This window comes from Vulpes lagopus, chromosome 18, assembly GCF_018345385.1.
Source record: "Vulpes lagopus strain Blue_001 chromosome 18, ASM1834538v1, whole genome shotgun sequence".
Taxonomy (NCBI): Eukaryota; Metazoa; Chordata; class Mammalia; order Carnivora; family Canidae; genus Vulpes; species Vulpes lagopus.
This window is the reverse complement of record NC_054841.1, coordinates 1946110-1965777: the sequence shown is the minus strand read 5'-3', so window position 1 is coordinate 1965777 and position 19668 is coordinate 1946110. Positions and strand designations below refer to the sequence as shown.

At 59.8% G+C, this 19668-nt stretch overlaps 1 protein-coding gene and 1 long non-coding RNA gene across 2 annotated transcripts in view; both read left to right on the top strand.

Annotated features, from left to right (window-relative positions):
• The window catches only part of CDH4 (cadherin 4), a 506523-nt gene that overhangs the window by 191455 nt on the left and 295400 nt on the right, over window positions 1-19668 (top strand). The window lies entirely within an intron of this gene.
• LOC121477956 lies at window positions 14313-15710 on the top strand. Its single transcript, XR_005984390.1, has 3 exons — window positions 14313-14554; window positions 15022-15326; window positions 15547-15710. It is a non-coding gene; the product is annotated as an uncharacterized LOC121477956 (long non-coding RNA).

Below are 19668 nucleotides of genomic sequence, written 5' to 3'. Positions count from 1 at the left end.
GGGAGGGACACCCCCAGAACCCTGCGGCGTGGGCGAGGGCCACGGCAGGATTCTCGCCCAGTATCCATCGTGAAATCTTTCGGACTTACAGAAGAGCTGGGCGCGGGACACCTGGACACCCCCCGTGTAAATCCTGCCCTTCATGTGCTGCCGCGCGTGCTCCGTCCCACGCCCACCCCTACATCACCGTCCTTGTCCGGGTTCCAGAAGGGCAGTGGGGGTGCCAGCCGGCTGCACCCGGACACCCCAGCAGGATTTGCTGACATTTTTGAGGCAGACGGTCACAGGGAGAAAAACACACACGTTCTAAGTTCAACAGACGCATACACGTGCGCTACCAAAACTCCTATCAAGGCACAGAACATTCCAGAAAGTGCTCTTGTGCCCTGGTCAGCACTCCCCACACACCTGGCCCCAGAGGCAGGTGCTGCTCTGACATCTCCGTGTTGCCGCCCGTGTGCGTCCACCCGCAGCGCACCTGTCCGGGCTGTACCGCGGCTTCCGTCCCACCTGACGGCGGCGCTGCCCGCGTGCGGCTGTTACGATCGAAGCCGTCGCGACCACCTGTAAACGCCCCGCCGGGGCAGGTGTTCCCGCTTCTCCTTGGCGACCGCTCTCGGCCGCGGTCCCTTCATCTGGCATCAGAGCGGCGGCCCCGGCGCCTACGTCCGCGCGGTGCCCTCCGCCCGTGTCAGGTGTCTCCGTGGACGGCGTGTTCGGGTCCCGCCTGATGTTCGTCTGTGTCTTCTGTTCCTGCCCTGGAAGGGGAACATGTGTGGTCCTTTCAGGTTTATTATTGACGCAGTTGGAGTCAGATCTCCCCCTTGGTGTTTGTGGTTTTGTCTCCCTTTGTGACCTCTCTCTCTCTCTCTCTTATCTTTCTTTTTATTTTAATTGATGCCTTTTTTTCTTTTAGAATTTTGCGTTATTTATTGGAGTCTTACTTCTGCCCTTTGTTAGTTTAGGGATTGCGGTGGACACCACAGTCCACTTGAGGCTTCATTCGGGGAGAAGCCGAGGCAGAGCCGTGGGAGGGCGGGCGGCGGGGGCCAGCCCATCTGCAGTGCAGCGAAGGAGAATGTTCAAGGGTCTGGCGCGGGCGACCACAACGTACGCTCACGCTCTCCTTACCGTGTAAATATCGATGCTTTAATAATTGATTGTAAGCAAACCAGGGGATGGCATGGCTCCAGTTTTTATTACCTCTTTGAAGATAATTCAATTTAATAACTGCTGGATTTCTAAATCCCCTTACTATTTATCATAAGCATTGAGTGTTTAGATCAACTCCCAAGAACCAAACAGCCACGGCGGGTCTCGTCACCTGCCCCCCTCTGCAGGTGAGTCGAGGACGGTCACAGGAGGACCATCCCAAAAATGGACATGGTTTTTTGACCCAGGAGCAGTGGAAACTCTGTCCTACTGGCTCTGTCTCCTCTGTGAGGAGGAATTAAGCTGAGTGAGGGCCCCAGGGCTGTCTGGTCCTCTGGAGGAGCCTCCTCCAGGGTGTGCATGGAAGCCTGTGGGCCGGGAGCCTGGGGCAGAAGAGCTGGACGTATGGGTGAGCGAGGATCCGACTCGGAGCCAAGTGTCGGGCTGTGCAGGGAAGGTTTCTCAGCCCACCCTGCGTGGCTGGAGGGTGCATGGCTGGAGGGTGCCTGGCTAGAGGGCAGCCTGCCATCCCATAGGCCTGCATGTGCAGGGACCCCATGGGGGCAGTGGTTTGGAGTGAGGCCCCAGGGCCAGACGCCTCTGATTGATCCTGGTTCCCCCAACACCTCCAAGCCTCATGTGCTCATCCCCAGATTGGGCGGGGGGGGGGGGGAGGACAGTTCTGTGTCTGGGAGGGTCAGTGGGGTCATGCACCCCAAGCTCTTAGAAGAGCACCAGCCCATCCCAAGTGTCACGGAGGCATCACTGGGCCATTATAACTATTATTATTAATTTTTTTAAATTTTTTTTATTTATTTATGATAGTCACAGAGAGAGAAAGAGAGAGAGAGAGGCAGAGACACAGGCAGAGGGAGAAGCAGGCTCCATGCACCGAGAGCCCAACGTGGGATTCGATCCCGGGTCTCCAGGATCGCGCCCTGGGCCAAAGGCAGGCGCCAAACCGCTGCGCCACCCAGGGATCCCTATAACTATTATTATTAATTTTATGATGGCTCTTGTTGCCGTGACAATGGCCCTCAGTGTGAGGACCACCGCTTTCCTGTTGGGCGCCACCAGGGCGTCCTCCTCGGATGTGGGGTCGCCCGGCTGTGCATGGCCTCCTCTGGCCTCAGCATGGGGGGAGCGGTCAGTAGTTCGTCTATATTACTGCCGTGTTTGTCAGGTAATGAAGACAGCACGGGCTGCGCTGGGAAATGGAAATGAAATTTTTAATAGCATCTCCAGCAGTGATGAAGAAAGGAGGGCACAGGAAGCCCCAGCTCAGCGGCCACAGATTACAGAGTTGTTACTCACACTTGCCTTTGGAGGCACGAAGTGCGTTAAGATGCTGCCTTGGGAGCGAGCTCACACTCGGGACTCGCTTGTGAAAACTGCGCATTGTCCGAGCAAGGGCAGTGCACACACGCTGCCCGACAGGGCCAGGGCCCGCCCCGCCCGAGCATCAGGTGCCGCCTCAGACCACGACCGAGCTCACCCCCAAGGGATGTGCAGCCTGTGTGCGCTTGTGAAGGAGAGAAAGATAGAACGAGAGGAGTCCAGTGGCTGCAGCTGTAGTTTGTGTTCTTGCCCCTGGAGGTGTTCGGAGGCCCGGATGGTAGGAGCTCCTGCAGCCGTCCACCGTGGGCAGGTGTTGTGATGAGATGTGACCCTGGTCGCCAGGGTGACCGCTGGCTGGGTCGCCACAGGGTGAGTGGGAGCAGTTCCTACAAATGTTCGTGGTTCGTCTCTGTGAGCTGTGTTGAGACTGTCGGTCAGTCGAGCGCCTGTCCTTCGGCCCCGTGACCCAGGATCCCCAGAGAGCCTGGGTGCAGGAGGCTCACTGGGAGTTTCAGGCCCCTCGTGGGCACAGGCAGGTGTTCCTATGAGGCCTCTTGCCACAGAGTCAGGAAATGCAAACTCATTATGTTTGAAGATCTGGAACGGTTACCGCTCTGCAGCAGTCCACCGAGCGTGTCTCTCCGGGAAACTAATGCAGTCAGGGAAGAAAGAACTTTCTTCTCCCGTAGATAGCGGATGGTCTCCATTTTTTGTAGAGCCCTAGACTGGTCATACCTGGTCACGCTCGGAACAAGAGGAAAGCCCAAGTGGGGAGGCAGCACCACAGTCCAGCATCATCACTCGAGCTGCTTCTCCGTATTGGATGCTAAAGCTCCAAAGTTTCAGGGTCAATGACTCCTTCCCCAAAAATAAATAAATAAATAAATAAATGTAAATAAGTAAATAAGTAAATAAATACTCAGTCCTTCCCGTGAGCAGCTGAGCGTAATTCGGACACTGGCCTCTCTGCAGAAGAGCTGATGCAGCTGGATGGAAGAGGAGGACCCAGGGAAACTGAGAGAAACAGAGTGTGGCCCCTAGGAAATGCCCCTGGTTATTGCTACTTACCTGGCTCCCTGTTCAGGGCGTTGAGACTCAAGAATGATTTTATTAGGCGAGCGGTGCAGCTGGGAAGAACCGTGGTCCAGACATCAGGAGCCTCCTTCAGCCTGCTGACCCCACTACTTCTGAGGGCACCTGTCTCCACGACCTGGAGACGCTCTCTGGTTGCCCGACTCGGGAGGGGCTCAGAAGTGGGTGGAGGAGCATGTTCCAGAGAGCATGCCGCGCCGTGTGGACTAACGGGGTTCCAGGGTACTTGTGGGGATAACCAGAGTCCACCTGTCGCTGTCACCACCATCGTTAGGGAGCCAGAGGGGAGCGCAGCTAGACCCCACTAACGAAGCTTCTCTGTTCTCTTCTTCCTAGGTAAGTGATCCCGCCGCCAAGCTGGACGCGCGTGCCCGTGACACACCCGCCTGCCTGCGAGAACGTGTCTCCCTCCCCTCGTTCCCCCGGGGCGCTGAGCAGAGGGCCCGTGTGAGCTGGGAGGATTGGTGAGCGCATCCGCCACTCCAGCCGCGTGCGAGCGACACTGGTCACACCTCGGGGTCTGTGATGCGCCGCTAACGTGCACGTGAGGAAGGGGCGGAGATGAGGTGGCCAAGCAGCGAACCAGTTTCTCTCTAATTCGAGAAACCAGCATAGAAAACAGTTTACCTCGGGGGCGCCTGGGTGGCTCGGGCGGTTGAGCCTCTGGCTCTCGGTTTCCGCTCAGGTCGTGATCTCAGGGTCGTGGGATCGAGCCCCATGTCGGGCTCCGCGCTCAGAGGAGAGTCTGCTTGGGATTCTCGCCCCCTCTCCCCCTGCGCCCCCCACTCATGTGCTCTCTCTCTCTCTCAAATACATAAATCTTAAAAAGGAAGAAGGTGGTTAGACTCCACGGGGATGCTATCCGCAAGGCCCAGGTGATGCAGAGCGCAGGATTCCCGCGTGAGCTTCAGGCCTAGCAGCCTGGTGGAGGTCGGTCTGTCCATCTTGTTGCATGTGACCTGAGAGCATGGACACTTGCCGGGAGTCCGTTTCCTGCTCCCTGGTGTCCGCAGGTTGGCTCTTTTGAGGCTAAGGTGGTTCTTTTGGTTTGTGGCAACTAGTTCAGAGGTGTTTTCAGGTTTTTTTTTAAAAAAATTAACAATAAGTCGCTAACGGTCTGTCCTGCTCACTGAGAGGCAGCATCGGGTACAGCGTGACGTTGGCGTGGTCAGGAGATGCAGCCGCTGACCTGAGCTGTGCGGGGAAGTCCTGCCCCGGCCCTGAGTGGCGGACTTGTCCCTCCCCTGAGCTCATATGGAACCGTACCCGTGCTGCTCTTCCACAAAGAGAACAGCAAAGCCGAGCCGTGAGCTCTCCCAGGCCGGCCGTGCCGTGTGTTCGTACACTCCCACCTCGTGTCGCGTGGGGTTGGAGGCGTGGGGAGCTCAGGAGACCAAGGGAGGCCGGGAGCCAGGGTGATGGTTGTCCCTGCCTGAGCGCGCCCGGCCCACCTGCTGGGGGGGCTCCCCGAGCGCTACAGGGAGCCCCTCCCCCTTGGCGTGAGCTTCCCGGTGTCCAGGGAGTGGAGGGAAATGGGACGTCAGGAGAGAGAAGCCGTCCTCCTCCTTTGTCGTCCCTGGTGGCAACTACTGTGGTCAGGAGACCAGCAATACCCCCGTCTGTACCGGCGGGTCCTAGCGGATGACAGTCCCAATGTTCTGAGACAAAACACCCGGAAGTTTCTGTGTGGTTGTTTGGCCAATTCACTTATTAAGACAGTGGGGTAACGTTGAAGTTAAACTCACCGACTTCCTCCAGGCCGCAGATGATTTGGCCTCGGGAAAATTCTCAGTGGCCCGGCACGACCCAGGGAGAAGCCAGCCGGGAGCAGCGTGGACGGTACGTGCCCTGGGGAGCGGGGGAGGACGGGGCAGTCGTGTTGCATGAGCCCGGGCAGCCAGACCCCCGGGGTGTTCACTCTGCGTGGAGGAACCGGGTCAGGAAACGGGGCGTGCGGTGGGGCGGAGGCCCTCTGGGGAGAAGCAGCGGCTCGCCGCGGCCGGAGGGGGAGGGCATCACTCTGCGTGGTCTCGGAGCGTGGCAAGGCGGCCCCGGTGCACACACCCGATTGTGAACGTGAGGGACTGTCTTTTAAAGACGACCAAGGACATAGGGGAAAGGTCACAAGATAAAGACTGGTTTCCCTAAAAGGGAACCCAAACCCTCCTTTGGAAACGCAGCCGGGTTGTCTTTGTGGGTTCGAGGGAGCGGGAAAGGGGGGCCGTGTTCTGCAGGTTCTGGGTCGGGCGGGGGGAGCCGGCCCTCGCCCTGACTCTGGCGTCTGCGGGAGGACTCGGGTCACAGGCCACGTGAGGACGCAGGTCAGAGTCCCCTTGAGTCCTGGTGCCGCCTCTGGCCGGAGGATGCCGATCCAGGGGTGGAAGTAACCACGTTGTGAGCGAATTGGCCGACCTTCCGTGTCATCGGCCTCATGGTGCCCAGCCCGGCAGGTGAGTCTGTGGGTAAAATGCTCGGCGCTCCCCGTTCGCTGTGAGGAGGGCCACTTAGTCCCACAACGGAACTGTGTGTCTTTGGCGAGAGACTTTCCCTGGACGTGCCCCTTCCTTGCTCGCTGCTCCGCTCTGGGCCAGGTCCTCTGGCTCAGTGCGGCCGCAGCGAGGGCCGCTCCTTTTGTCCTCCCTTGGATCGGGGCACTGCCGCCTCTGGGACGGGGACCTCACTACTGACAGGTGTCCTCAGGGCTCTCGAGTCCCCAGGCTCGGCGTTCGATGCCCCAGGCGGCGCCCCACACGCGGCGCTGCAGAACGCCCACTGCTCCGTGGGGTCACTCCATGGCTGGACACCAGTGGGGCCGGGACACGTGACCCTCCTGGGACACCCAGGCCTTCATTCGTCCCGAGCCCGGCTCGGTCTGGGGTTCAGGAGGCCAGGTCGGCCTTTCGGGATCCAGTTGTAGAGCCGTGTGTCCAGCTTCACCTCTAGAGACGTGTTTGCCGCTGAAATGAGGCTCCGCATCGGTGAGTCCTGGGGAGGACTTCCGCCCCCGGGCTGTTTGGCAGCACCCGTAGCTCAGGGGCTCCCGGCCAGGGTGGCCCGCGCCCGGGAGGTGTTGGGCAGTGTCTGGAGGCATTTTGGTTGTCGCCACGCCCCGGGGGGAGGCATCCACTGGTGTCTGCAGGGGACAGTCAGGGGCGCGGCTAGACGTCGCACGGGACAGCCCCCAACGCAGACGCGTCCTGCTCCAGGTGTCACCGGGGCCAAGGTTGAGAGACCCTGATGTCACCAGTGACCAGAACGTCAAAAGAATTAACGTTAACACCACAGGAACGTTAATTTAAGGCATATTAACGCGACATTTGAAACAGATGGTGTGCAAAGCTGATGCGCCACGTCATTCTCGAGCCCGTGAGGTCCGCGGGGTGCTTACGCCCCCCCTTGCAGACGGGGACAGAGCCCTGAGGAGCCAGGCAGCGGCCAGGCCCACAGCGCGTCGCCGAGAGCCGCCTGGAGCCACCCGTGCAGCAGTGCCGCGTCCTCGGCCGTGCTGTCCACTCAGCAGGGGCCGGGCCGTGGGGCCTCCCTGTCACGAACACTTGTGGGGCCAAACCCCAGGCTTCAGGCCCCTGCCCAAACCTGGCCTCCCTGCGTGCCTGCCGCATCCTTGCCACGTGCCAGTCTGACCAATGACCTAATTGGTGCCAGAAACACGGTCACAGCGATTCTTTCCCGGCAGCTCTGTGTGGCGACGTTCGCCTCGATCTGGGCCCCGAGTCCGCGGGAAGGAGGCACATGCCCCCCTTGTCCCCACACACCTGCTCATCGCTTTCCCGGCTCCACCCCGAGGGCTTGACTTAGAAGAAGTGTCTGGTTTGATGGGGGGAAGAAAAAACAAAACCACAAAGTGGGCGTACGAAGCACCGCGCGGGGAAGGTGTTCCTCTTCCAGGCACAGCTCAGCACTCCCGCCTTCACTGTTGAACATTTGGCTGAAGATACAGGGCTTGAGGCTATTTTTCTTGCAGAAGTTGTTTTTGATTCCACTTCTGCTTTCATTCACGGCTTGGAAGGAAGGCCTGGGCTGTGAGGTGTGCGGGACGTGCCAGAGGCTGCCGCAGGTGGGGGTGAAATGCAAGGGGACAGGGCTGGGCAGGGCCAGGGGCAGGGGAAGGGGAAGGGCAGGGCCAGGAGCAGGGGGAGGGCAGGGCCAGGGGTAGGGCCAGGGCCAGGGCTAGGGCCAGGGCCAAGGGCAGGGCAGGGGCAAGGCCAGGGGCAGGGCAGGGGTAGGAGCAGGGCAGGGCCAGGGGCAGGGCAGGGGCAAAGGCAGGGGCAGGGGCAGGGCAGGGGCAAGGGCAGGGCAGGGCAGGGGCAGGGCAGGGGCAAGGGCAGGGGCAGGGCCAGGAGCAGGGGCAGGGCAGGGGCAAGGGCAGGAGCAGGGCAGGGCAGGGCCAGAGGCAGGAGCAGGGCAGGGGCAGGGCCAGGGGCAGGGGCAGGAGCAGGGCAGGGGCAGGGGCAGGAGCAGGGGCAGGAGCAGTGCAGGGGCAGGAGCAGGGCCAGGGCCAGGGGCAGGGGCAGAGCCAGGGGCAGGCAGTGCCAGGGGCAGGGGCAGGAGCAGGACAGAGGCAAGGGCAGGGGCGGGGCAGGGCCAGGGCCAAGGCCAGGGCCGCCGTCGGGACTGTTACCGGGCTGCCCGGGGCAGGGAGGCTCTAAGTCGGTCCCCCCGGCTCGCCGGGAGTGCGTTGTCCCCGCACACAGGGTAGCGGCTCTGGGATCCCGTCCACCATCCGGGAGGCAAGTGTATTGAAGAAGTAATTCGGTATTTGTGTGCCTTGCGGCCCAAGCACGTGCGCTCGCCCACAGGTTTGGGGCAGGGAGGGCAGACTCGCATGTGGCCAGGCCTGTGGTCTGCAGAAGGCCCCGGGGGGTCCAGGTGAGGATGCCCATCCCCATCCGCCAGCCCCTCAGCCCGCGGGGAGCTGCTCTTCTCAGTGGGGGGACCTGCTGCGGGGCGGCTGTGCGTCCCGGGGCCTTCAGGTCACCCAGAGAGCGACGGGGCCCAGCCACGCGGACGCAAGGCCACCGCCCGACTCGGTGGCCCGCCACCACCCGGTTCCCCCACCTGCGGCTTTAGTGACCCGCACCCCACTTTCAGGGCGTTGGCTTTTCTCCTTTGGCCGGGTGAGTTCACAACATGTTGTGTGAGTTTTTCAGTAGAATATAGTTTCTTAAGTCAGATGCAACAACTAAAAATAAATATATGTACACACACATACACAGACATTTATAAATACAGGCATTTTCTCCAAAGGTAATTTTTCTAAAAGCCAGAATAGCTTTTGGGACCACATCTAATTAGGAGATTGTAGAACAACGCAGAGCCATCTTGATTATAATAACCGTCTTCAGATAATGCGGTGTTAAATTAGCTCACTCAACATCTATTTTGTAAGTAGATTTGGTTTATTTTTAGTTCTTATTTGAAGCCAGGAATCCAAATGGAGACGAAGGGTTTCAGCGAGCGAGCGTGTGAGACCAAGGGGAAGGCGCCCGCGGGGCCGGGCCTGGCGGCTCCTCCACCAAGCTCCGTGCTTCTCGGGAGGAAGTTTGAAGAAGAGGCGCCGTCGGGGCGGGCAGGGTTCGCTCGGCCTCAGAGCCGAGCTTCCACGCGAAGGAAAGCAAGTGGCGACACACCCTGCACGCGTGCGAGCGCGGCCCTCAAATTGCCAAGGTCAACGACAACAAGGGGAAACCCAAGGCGCCGTCCCAGCCCCGCGGGGCCTACGGAGGCGCGAGGCCTCAGCGTCGCGAGGGGTCCTGGGTGGGATCCCGAGGACGACGTCCGAATAAAGCACAGACGCGGTTCTAACCGTGGGTCCGTATCGGTTTGTGACCCGCCTGAGGCTAGCGGGACGGGAAGCAGGTGCAGAGGGCGCGGGGCCTCTCTCTACCGCATTGGCAGCCTTGCGGTAAATTCAGAACTATTCTAAAGTGAAAAGGCTGCGTTAAAAAGCATAAACAAGGGATCCCTGGGGGGCTCAGCGGTTTGGCACCTGCCTTCGGCCCGGGGCCTGATCCTGGAGACCCGGGATCGAGTCCCACGTCAGGCTCCCTGCATGGAGCCTGCTTCTCCCTCTGCCTGGGTCTCTGCCTCTCTCTCTCTCTGTGTGTGTGTCTCATGAATAAATAAATAAAACTGTTTTTTTTTTTAAAAAAAAAAAGCATAAACAAGACACATCAGAGCACCCGGTGCTCTACCCCTGGAGAAAAATCACGGCCGTGCCGTGTTTGGGGGCACTGTGTCATCTCTCCGCCCAGTGGTTCGCAGAGGGAACCCAGGTGGGGGTACAAGTTCGCGTCGTGCTGTTTCCGCTTCTTCTGGAAGCGTCGTCCCCGCGTCATGAAAAGTGGCCCCTCAGTGCATCAATAGGGCGATCAGTAGGTAAATAGATGAGCTCTCGGAGAACGTGGCATCCTCCTGAAGCTGGAAGCAAATTCAGAAATGGGTTCCATGTAGCAGAGTCTTCACTCCGCGTGCAGCCCCGGTGCCCCTCGGTGCTGAGTCCTGGAGAGGCCGCCCTCACCTATCGGAAGCTGGTCCGAGGGGCCTCGCGTGCTGGTCGGTGGCTGAGGACGGGTGGCACAGTAGTTACTGCTGATTAATCAGTAATTAATCTTCCAAAGCCGACACCGGAGCGTTCTCTAAAGTGATTGCTCCTAAAATGCTTTCCGGCCCCCCCTCACCCTCTGCATCTCCTTCTGATGACCTACTTCTGGCCTCCGCTCCCCGCCCTCGCGGAACTGGGTCACGCGGGGAGGCAGGCGTCGTGATGTATGTTCCCGTAGCCTCAGCCACTTAACCTGCCGCTCCGCCGGGCCGGAGACGACAGGAAGCTGATTATTCACAGCGCAAGCAGGCGGCGGCTCGGGGCAGAGGATGGTCAATTTAAACGATCGGGGCTCGTTTCTCCCTGTGTTTGAGAATCTCTGTGGCAGGCCTGGCGGAAAAAACCCACGGGGTCTTCGGAGTTCACACACTCACACACGCACGCACAGCCCAGCTGCCACCGAGGGGACGTGCGACAGCGGAGATCTGACGATCGTAGATGGGCGACAGCCTCGGACACCCAGCTACCCGGGCGCGGCGCCGAGCCAGGCCCTGATTAGGACTGTGCCATCGCTCGGGGACCTCGCCTACATGTCGGTCGACACCGCGGGGCCTGATGACAAACCCAGGGTCGGCAGAAACGAGACTTTTTTTTTTTTCCGATGCAAACACACGAGGGAACGAGTCTATTTCAATGCAGACGAAGGGTCCCTTCGTGAACGTGCAGCTTCCCAGCGTGCCCGCGTGGCAGTTCTCAAGGGCAGATGAAGAGAACTCACTCTCCGTAGGCATCCTATCAGGAATGGGGAAATTTTGCAGATACTGACCCTGCGGTATATCCGTGAGGGGGGAAAAAAATAAAATTGAGCTGCACAACTTAGCGTGTTGGAGGGCTTCACAGTCAAGGCATGGAAGTAGAGGGTAGCGGAGGAACAGAAGGAAGGGTGAGGTGTCCCGTAGGCTGGGTCCCCGGATGTGGATTTGTAGGCTCTGCCTCGGAAAACTGCAGCGTGTGGTGTGGACCGGGGCTGGGAATGGGGTCTCTGCACCCCGAGGCGATTCCAGCGCCCGCCCACCCGCCAGCCGCAGCCCAGCTCCAGGATAACCCAGAGGCGGAAACTTCCAGCTCAGTCGCTGACACCTGCCGGTGCCTCCCGCCTCGCCCTCCCGAGCACACCTCCCCGAAGACGACTTTGGACACACGTTGTGCACACTGTGGTTCGTGATCCCCCGGAGGGTCCAGCGACCGCGACGGATATCCAATCCCATGGCGGAGATGGGGCCGGCCACCCCCTGCGCCCCCGCACCAGGCGGCAGGACTACCCCGTCCCTCCGGGGGGGAAGTCACCGGCCCACCTGGCAGGCCAGCGCATTCAGATAATAAACGTGCACCGTCGCCCGCCTTGGACGGAGGTGACACCCCGCATCCGTGCCAACCCCCTGAACCAGGCCTCATGCCTTTGCTCACAGTCCCCTGGGGGCGATCGGGGCCCCGCGGAACGCACGGCCGCGGCCCGTCCAGGAGCACACCCCGCGCCCGGAGATGTCCTGCTGCTAAACACCCCTCGAAAGAAGCACCCGAGAGTATAGACGCCGGCAGATTCCAAATCACTAAATTTCTGGGTTGAAGATCTTTCTGATCAGATTTTCAAACAACTTTAAATGAATAACACTCCACTGAAAAACACACACAAAGCTATACAGGCTTCAATAAGGAAATTTCAAACGCTGAATATAGATGCAGCTGATATTTACAATGATTCCCAAATGATGTTAACCCAGCATTAGCGCGGTTTACAATTGATTTTAATGAGAACCTTCACCATATGGAAAAATCCCCCCGCCCCCTCTCTCTCTCTCTCCCTCCTTTCTTACCCCTAAAATACGACGCTCGCTCCGTTAACATCCTGAGATACCAGCTGCGTGCGAAAATCTCGCTATCAGCATCTGGGAAGGGTAATAGGATGTCCTTACCTCTGAAGTGCGAGATGTGACGCTGCGGTGGGGGGCGGGCCCGGCCCTTCCCCTTCCCCATCCCCTTCCCCATCCCCATCTCCTTCCCCATCCCCTTCCCCATCCCCATCTCCTTCCCCATCCCCTTCCCCTTCCCCATCTCCTTCCCCATCTCCTTCCCCATCCACATCTCCTTCCCCTTCCCCATCCCCTTCCCCAACCCATTCCCCTTCCCCATCTCCTTCCCCAACCCATTCCCCATCCTCATCTCCTTCCCCATCCCCTTACCCTTCCCCATCCCCTTCCCCTTCCCCATCCCCTTCCCCATCCCCTTCCCCTTCCCCTTCCCCATCCCCTTCCCTATCCCCATCTCCTTCCCCTTCCCCATCTCCTTCCCCATCCCCATCCCCTTCCCCATCTCCTTTCCCATCCCCATCTTCTTCCCCTTCCCCTTCCCCATCCCCTTCCCCATCCCCTTCCCCTTCCCCATCCCACCACCCCCTCCTTCCTGGCCCCTGTACCCCCTGCACCCTGCTGTCCCCCCTCCTGCCTTCCTGGCCCCTGGCGCCTGTCACTCACATCTCCCCTTAAAGCCAACCTCAACAGCCACCTCCTCCAGGAAGCCACAGGTGATTACAGCTCCCTTCCCCGCACATATAGCTGAATCTCAAATCAGCCTCCCGTGCCTCCCTCATGTGTCACTTGAATCACAGCAACTGCTGTGCAGCCCCCTGCATGAATCTTCCCTCCATGCGGCTTCCTCCAGGCAGGAGGCAGAGCCTGGGAGCTGGTCTGCAGCCGGGGGGGGGGGGGGGGCAGCACCAGTGGGCGTCTGTGAGGACGGCTGCCCCACCCCGCTCACCCCTCTGCCCCCCAGCTCCACCCGCCTCCGTCCGAGCAGGGGCGAGGGCATTAACTGAGTGACCAGATTTTTACTGAGGCCGCGTCTTCACGGGGCCTGGAGTTGGCTGGTGATGTATCCACACGGTCCTCAGCAGGGGAGCCGCGTTAGGAGCGGCAGGTTGATTTAGCCTCGGAAAACACAGATGGAAGCTTGGCTCAAATATTCATCATCTCAAGAGCAGCTCTGGAATCGTGGTCCAGAGGATTTAGGGGGTCGTAAAGAGGACGTCGGGAAGGGCTGGTCTCACGGAGGCCTCAGCACAGCTGGCCTCGAGCCCGGGGTGAGGGGCTGGTTCACAGCCCGGGCGACCCTTCACCTGGAGACCAGGTGCCATCGTCCCTGCACCTCCCTCAACGGCGCAGCACAGGTTCAGAATCGTGTGTTGAGGTGGGAGAAGAGAATTTTGTTCAATGTGGAATTTTCTTACTTTTACATCCGGCAGCCCACGGGAAGGTTTAAAACCTCAGGTGGCCCAGCGCCCCATCCCCCTCGGCTTGCAGCATGCTATTAGGTGGGAACGGGGTTTCCTGGCTCCCTGTCCAGCGTCCCTCCTGATGACGTGATTGAGCTGTGGACTCCGTCACAGGGACTGTCACCCTGCGTGGAAATTCGAGGAGCAAATGCGCGGCGAGTGCCTGGCTTCCGTGCCCCAGTGCAGTCCGCCCACCGTAGGGCACGATCCCTCTCTTAACTACAACCAGGAGCGGGTACTATGCACGGTTACAGGCAAAGACAAAACAACTGCATCTGACTTTTTTGTCTTCTCAGAAGGCTCATCTCAGTGCCTCCCCCCTTTCCTCCCTCTCCTGGGGCTGGTCCAGTTTTCACACAGACCACCTCCCCTGCACCTGCTCCCGGGCGAGCCCCAGAGCCCCTGTGCCCATCAGCCAGGCCCTGACCCTCCCTCCGCAAGCCGCCCCCTTGCTCGGATGCTCCCCATCACGGGACCATGCACTGGTGTCAGGAAGAATGGGGGCCCCCACTCTGGCAGCCAGCCTCTGGGCCACGGGCTGGAGAGTGGACATGGGCCCCTTTTCCCACAGCCCTGGGGCCTCAGTCCAGCAGGGACAGGCCCACAGACGTGCACATCAGCCCTAATGGAGTGGCCCATTCAGCCCCTCCCCTGCCCTGCCCTGCCCTGCCCTGCAGTTGGTCCCCAGGACGACTGTCATTTATGGAACCCACATCAGACACTATGTGACCATCCCATCCCTCATCTCTTGGACCCCTCGTAACTATAACCTTGAGGTTGATACGATAACACCCTCCGTTTTACAGAAAGGGAAACCAAGGCACGGTGCCTGAGCTGCATCACACGCAGGAGGCAGGATCTGTGCTCTCGCCACCCCGGATACGAGCCACGGCACCACGGAACATAGTTCACAAGCTCATCCAGCAGACGGCTCGGCAGCTGGGCTGTTTCAAAGCACAGTGTCAGCTGGTGGAGAGCCCGGCCAGTGGTAACCGCACAGAGCCCGTGCTGGCTTGGGAGGAAATGTCAGACCACCGTCTTGCCAAGAGAGGTCACCACAAATACCCGCGCACTGTTCCCAGGTCAGGAAGAGTGAGGTCGGTGCTCACGCCCAGCTCCTTTGCAGAAACTTGCCTCCAGCATGCCTGCCTCCCCGTCCAGAGCACCTCGTCCTGGTCAGGACACCAGGCAGGGCTCCTTTCAAAACCTACAACCACTCCTGTTTTTATAACTCAGGCCTTCCTCCCTTTATTGGGACATACCACCCCGAAGATGCACAGGTGACAGCACCCAGCCGGGTGACTGTTCACACACAAGACCCCAGTGTAGCCAGCACCCAGGTCAGGTCACCCCGAGCTCTGGTCCCACTATCCCGAAGGGTGGCCAAATTCCCAAACTCAACCTTCTCGACTAGTTTGCCGGACTCTGAATGTGAGGTACGCACGGTCTTTTGTGGCTCGAACCTTGAGCGGGGCGAGAGGCTTGGAGTCCGTCCGTGGTGTCATGTGCAGCCCAGCGGGTCCATCGTGCATTTGCTTTTCCTCTGCAGACGGAGACCAGGATTGTTGATCCATCGCCGGCTGACGGCGCTGGGGAGATGTCCAGGATCAGGGCTGCGGGGACTCCCGGGCTCGGGCATTGCCGGGGCCTGGCCCAGGTGTGTGCCCCGCCTCAGTGGAGCCCTGCAAATGGCCCTCCAGGGGCGCCGGCCGACAGCCCTGGGGCCGCCTAGGAGCCCCCAGTGTGACTTGTTCCTCGGCCACTCCCGACCCCGGAGCTTGGCGAGTGGCTAAGCCCCTCGGGCTACAGGGTGAGGGTGACGCCCGTGCCACCCTCACAGGATTGAACAAGCAGGTAATGACAGCACAGTGCTGGGAACGGGACCGCCGGAATCGGGTTCCCTGTTACTCCCCCCACCCCGTGTTTCATCCCAAGCAGCCCGCTCACTGCCAGCCCGGGATCCCCCCTCAGAGCCCACAGGCCGCTCCCGTTTCACCCGCTGTCGCTTCAGGTGTCTGCACACGGAGTCCAAATCCTGTGTGCCTTTCAGGGTCTCTTCTCCCTCAATGCACAGGTGTGGCTGCAGCAGCTTCAGGGGACTTCCCGTGGTCGGGACCCGCGGTCACCAGGAGGGTGTGGCGTGCGTCACCTGTTCACTCTCAGGGACCATGTCCTTTTACTCATCAGATACGGCCTTTGGGTTCCAAAAGAACTTTTAAGACGTAATGATTGTGGGGATCCCCGGGTGGCTCAGCGGTTAAGCGCTGCCTTCAGCCCAAGGTGTGATCCTGGAGACCCAGGATCGAGTCCCACGTCGGGCTCCCTGCATGGAGCCTGCTTCTCCCTCTGCCCGTGTCTCTGCCCACCCCCTGCCCCCCGTCTCTCATGAATAAATAAATAAAATCTTAAAAAACAAAGAAAGTAATGATTGTTACTGCAGGGGTCTAGCCCTCCCTCCCTCATGTGTCCCAGGCACTGGGCAGGTACTCCTACCACCATCATCCCTTTATTGACTATCCCTAGTTCCCAAACCCAGGAAGCCCGTGTAGCCTCCACAGCCAGCCTGCAGGGCTGCTGTCGTTCCCATTTTAAGAGCAACCCAAGGTGCAGGGGAGGGTCCCTAACCATGGCCTATGCTAACTCTGCCCCCCCTCCCCAATAGGAAGAGTACCCTTGAAGGACAGCCTGGAATCTGGACAGAACTAGATTCCCTAAAATGGTGTGGCTACATCCATCCACTTCTCTACTTATCCACCCACCCACCCACCCATCCATCCCTCCATCCATCCACCTGTCCATCTATCCACCCGTCCACCTGTCTACTTATGTATCCATCCGTCCATCCGTCCATACACTCCTCTACCTATCCATCCATCCATCATTCATTCATTCATTCACTATCATGGGGCCATCCATTCATCCATCCATCCGCTCATGTGTTGCAAGCTCCTGGGACCCCATCGTTGGGGTGATGCCACCTCTTGCTGGACTTTCTAGAAGCTGAGTGTGAGCATCACCCCTCATGTGACTTGACTGGTGAAGGTGTCCTATTGTCCTGGAGGCACCACCGCAAGATTGGCTTGTTGGGCTTCTCGGGTCTGTGTGCGAATTTGACCTGAGTCCCAGGAGCGGGGGCGGGGGGTGCTGAGGAGTTCTGGGCCTTTCCTGCCCAGCCTAGGTCTCGTCCGGGCAGAGGCCATCCTGCTTCTCAGTGTGTGTACTCCCTGCCTGCCCGTTCACCTCCCTCCCTGCACCCCTGGACCAGGGGGGCCCCATGCTGCCACCCCTGCCCCACCCAAGCCCCCATGCGGGGAGCGGCGTCTTCCCACCCAGTGATGAGGGAGCAGGAGCGGGGCAGGCCTGGGGCAGTGCTCCCAGGCTGCAGGGGGAGGAGCCAGGTGAGCTGGGCTGCAAGACCAGGCTCCCCCCACCGACGCCCCTCCCCACCCCAGATGGAAAGTTGATGCAGGTGGGACCACAGTCTGTGAACTCCGTGAAAACGTGAGAGAGGGGCCCCGCCGCTCCGGACACCAAATGTTGGGCGCATTAAAGTTTAATTCGATCTTTTTTAATATCACATTAAAACGTTTCCATCCAGGAACGGAATGGTTATAGCGCGTATAAATCTGCCATACACACAGTGTCTCATTTATATTAGCTTTTATTTAACTTGGTAAAAGGTAATTTGCTTTTATTAATTGATTCCTTCTCCTCCTCCAGTCTGGCAGGCCGTGGGGACCCTGGGTGGGGACGCATGCGGGGCAGCTCCCCCCGGCCCCCAGGGCTCCCCCTCACCTGGTGCGAGCGCTCGTCTTGCAAGGATGCTGCGGGACGGCCAGGGCGCCTGCTTCCCCCACAAGGCCTCATCTCAGGGCGCCCTGGCCGGTACTGACTGCTCAGGGGGGTCGGAGCCCTTGTCGGCCTCCTGCCTTAGGGGGGCGCGTAGAAAACGACCCCCATGCAACTGCTGACTCGTGGGCGCACCTGGGCAGTGGCGCTGGCATCTGGGATGCGTGGCCTGCGTCAGGTTGTCCGCCTCCGTCGGCCGCTGGTGCCCCAAAGAGACTCGGTGTAACGAGCCCCTGCCTGAGCTGTGTCTTGATGGTCCCTCGGCCCACCTGCCTGTGTCCGTGACCCAGCTCCCCCGCGCTGGCTGGCACCGTGCATTCACCCACCTTCCTCCGCCCATCTCTCCACCCTCAGAAGTGTGGGGCCCGCTCTGTGCTGGGACTGTGCCTCAGTTTCCTCATTTGTGCTGGGACCTTTGAGCCGCTGTCGGGTCACAGTCTGGTGCATCCCCAGGTGAATTTCTGGGTAGGTCGACACGCGGGGCAGCACGGGGGCCGCCAGGTTCATCTAGAGCCCATCCTCTGCACCGCGTCCCCGTCCTGATGCAGAGCGCCCGAGCCACGGAAGGCTGCCTCCAGGCCGAGAGCTGTCATCGTCCGCGGAATCCGCTCTAGAAACGCCTCGGCATGTCGCAGGTGCCACGGGCGGCGGGCAGCAGACCGGGTGCCAGGCGGCTTCAGGACGGGCGGCTGGGGTGGGATCGGCAAGCAAGGGTCCGCCTTCCATCCGGGGAAGAGACAGCATCTGCGTGGCCCCTGGGTCACCGGCACCCGCGCTGCCCCCGTCACCTGCAAGCAGTGGGTTGCTCGCAGGACTGGGAAGAGCCATAGCCCCTTCCCCCACGGAACCTTCGTGCCAACTTCACTTTGCTACAAAAGTAATATTGAAAATGGCTGGTGTTGGGGAAAAGGTATTTATGACAAGAGCCAAGAGCTCCTGGCGGACGCGTGCCTGGCGTTTCCCCACGGGAGAGGCGATACCAGGCCCACGGGAGAGGCGATACCAGGCCCACGGGAGAGGCGATACCAGGCCTACCTGCCGAAGGAAGAGCAAGCCGCTCTCGGCCCACGGTGCGAGAGGCGCCGTCTCCGTGGGCCCGGGGGGCGCGCATCATTCGTGGCTCCTCCGAGCGGGCCCCCGCGGTCTGTGAGCGCCGAGGCCTCTGCAGACAGACGCGGGCTTTGTAATTACGTAGCCGCGCAAAGACCGCATAATTGCAATTGGGACAAATTGTTTTCCGTGGTTTGGATGATGACGCTTCGTGTGTGTGCGGTGCTCTAAACCCTTCTCAGAGCTGTTTCATACCCGCTATGCCACGTCCTCCAACTAACTGAGCTTGAATCGGAACAAAGAAACACACTGATAAATTAATTAAATCCTGCCCTTTTATGGGGGGCAGGAGGGGCGAGAAACACAGCTGCGTCACAGTTGGTTTGTGGGTGCCCATGAAGAAACGTGGAAAAAAATAAGGGAGAAACCCCTCCCTGGCTCAGAAATAGGAAAAAAAAAAACACACCAGGAAATCAATTGGATTCATTTTTTAATATGAAATATTTGAGATGAGATACTTGCTCCTTGTTCTCCTGTTCTTTTCTCTGACCCTCCCATCACCGCTGCTCAGAACACGTGTATTTCTGAAAGTTTCACAATTGGAATTTTTGGTAAGAAGCCGTGACGGGAAGAAACCGTTGGGTAGGAGGGTCAGAGACACAAGGCGTCGGGGGGTCTCCCCCTGGGCAGCACGGACGGCGGAGCCAGAGCGGCTCTGCTGCGGGCTGTGCCGCGCATCGTGGGATGCAGCGTCCCTGGCTTCGCCCACTTGATGTCACATCCAGAAATGTCGCCCGGCATGGACTGCCCAGGGCCCCTGGGGTGGGCGTGGGCTGGACAAACTGCCCCCAGGTTGAGAACGGCTCGTGAAGAAGCCCCATTGCTGTGAAGCAACAGACCTGTCTGCAGGAAAGCCTCACGCGGAGGACTCATCCGGGAATCAGGCACCGCGTCCGCAGGGCCGGCTTGGGCCAGAGTGACGGGCCGTCCCCTGGATCTTCGTGTCCCCTTGTGACCACTGAGGGCCACCTCTGTTGTCAGCAGGGAAATGGAGCTGGTGCTCCCAAGGGCAGGGACGATGCTTCGCTCCATGCAGGCCTTCATCTTCCCCAAGTTCTCATCATCCGAAGAAGAAAACCAGGATATTGGAGGAATGACAACTAAGGAAACATCTAGAAATTGCTTCTCAGTTTGCACTGTGAGGTTTGTCTGCCAGACCTCCTCCCCGCCTGCCCCTCCTCCTCCACTGGAGACGCTGTGTGGCCCCCAAACAAGGAGCTGTCGGCGGTGAGCCAGC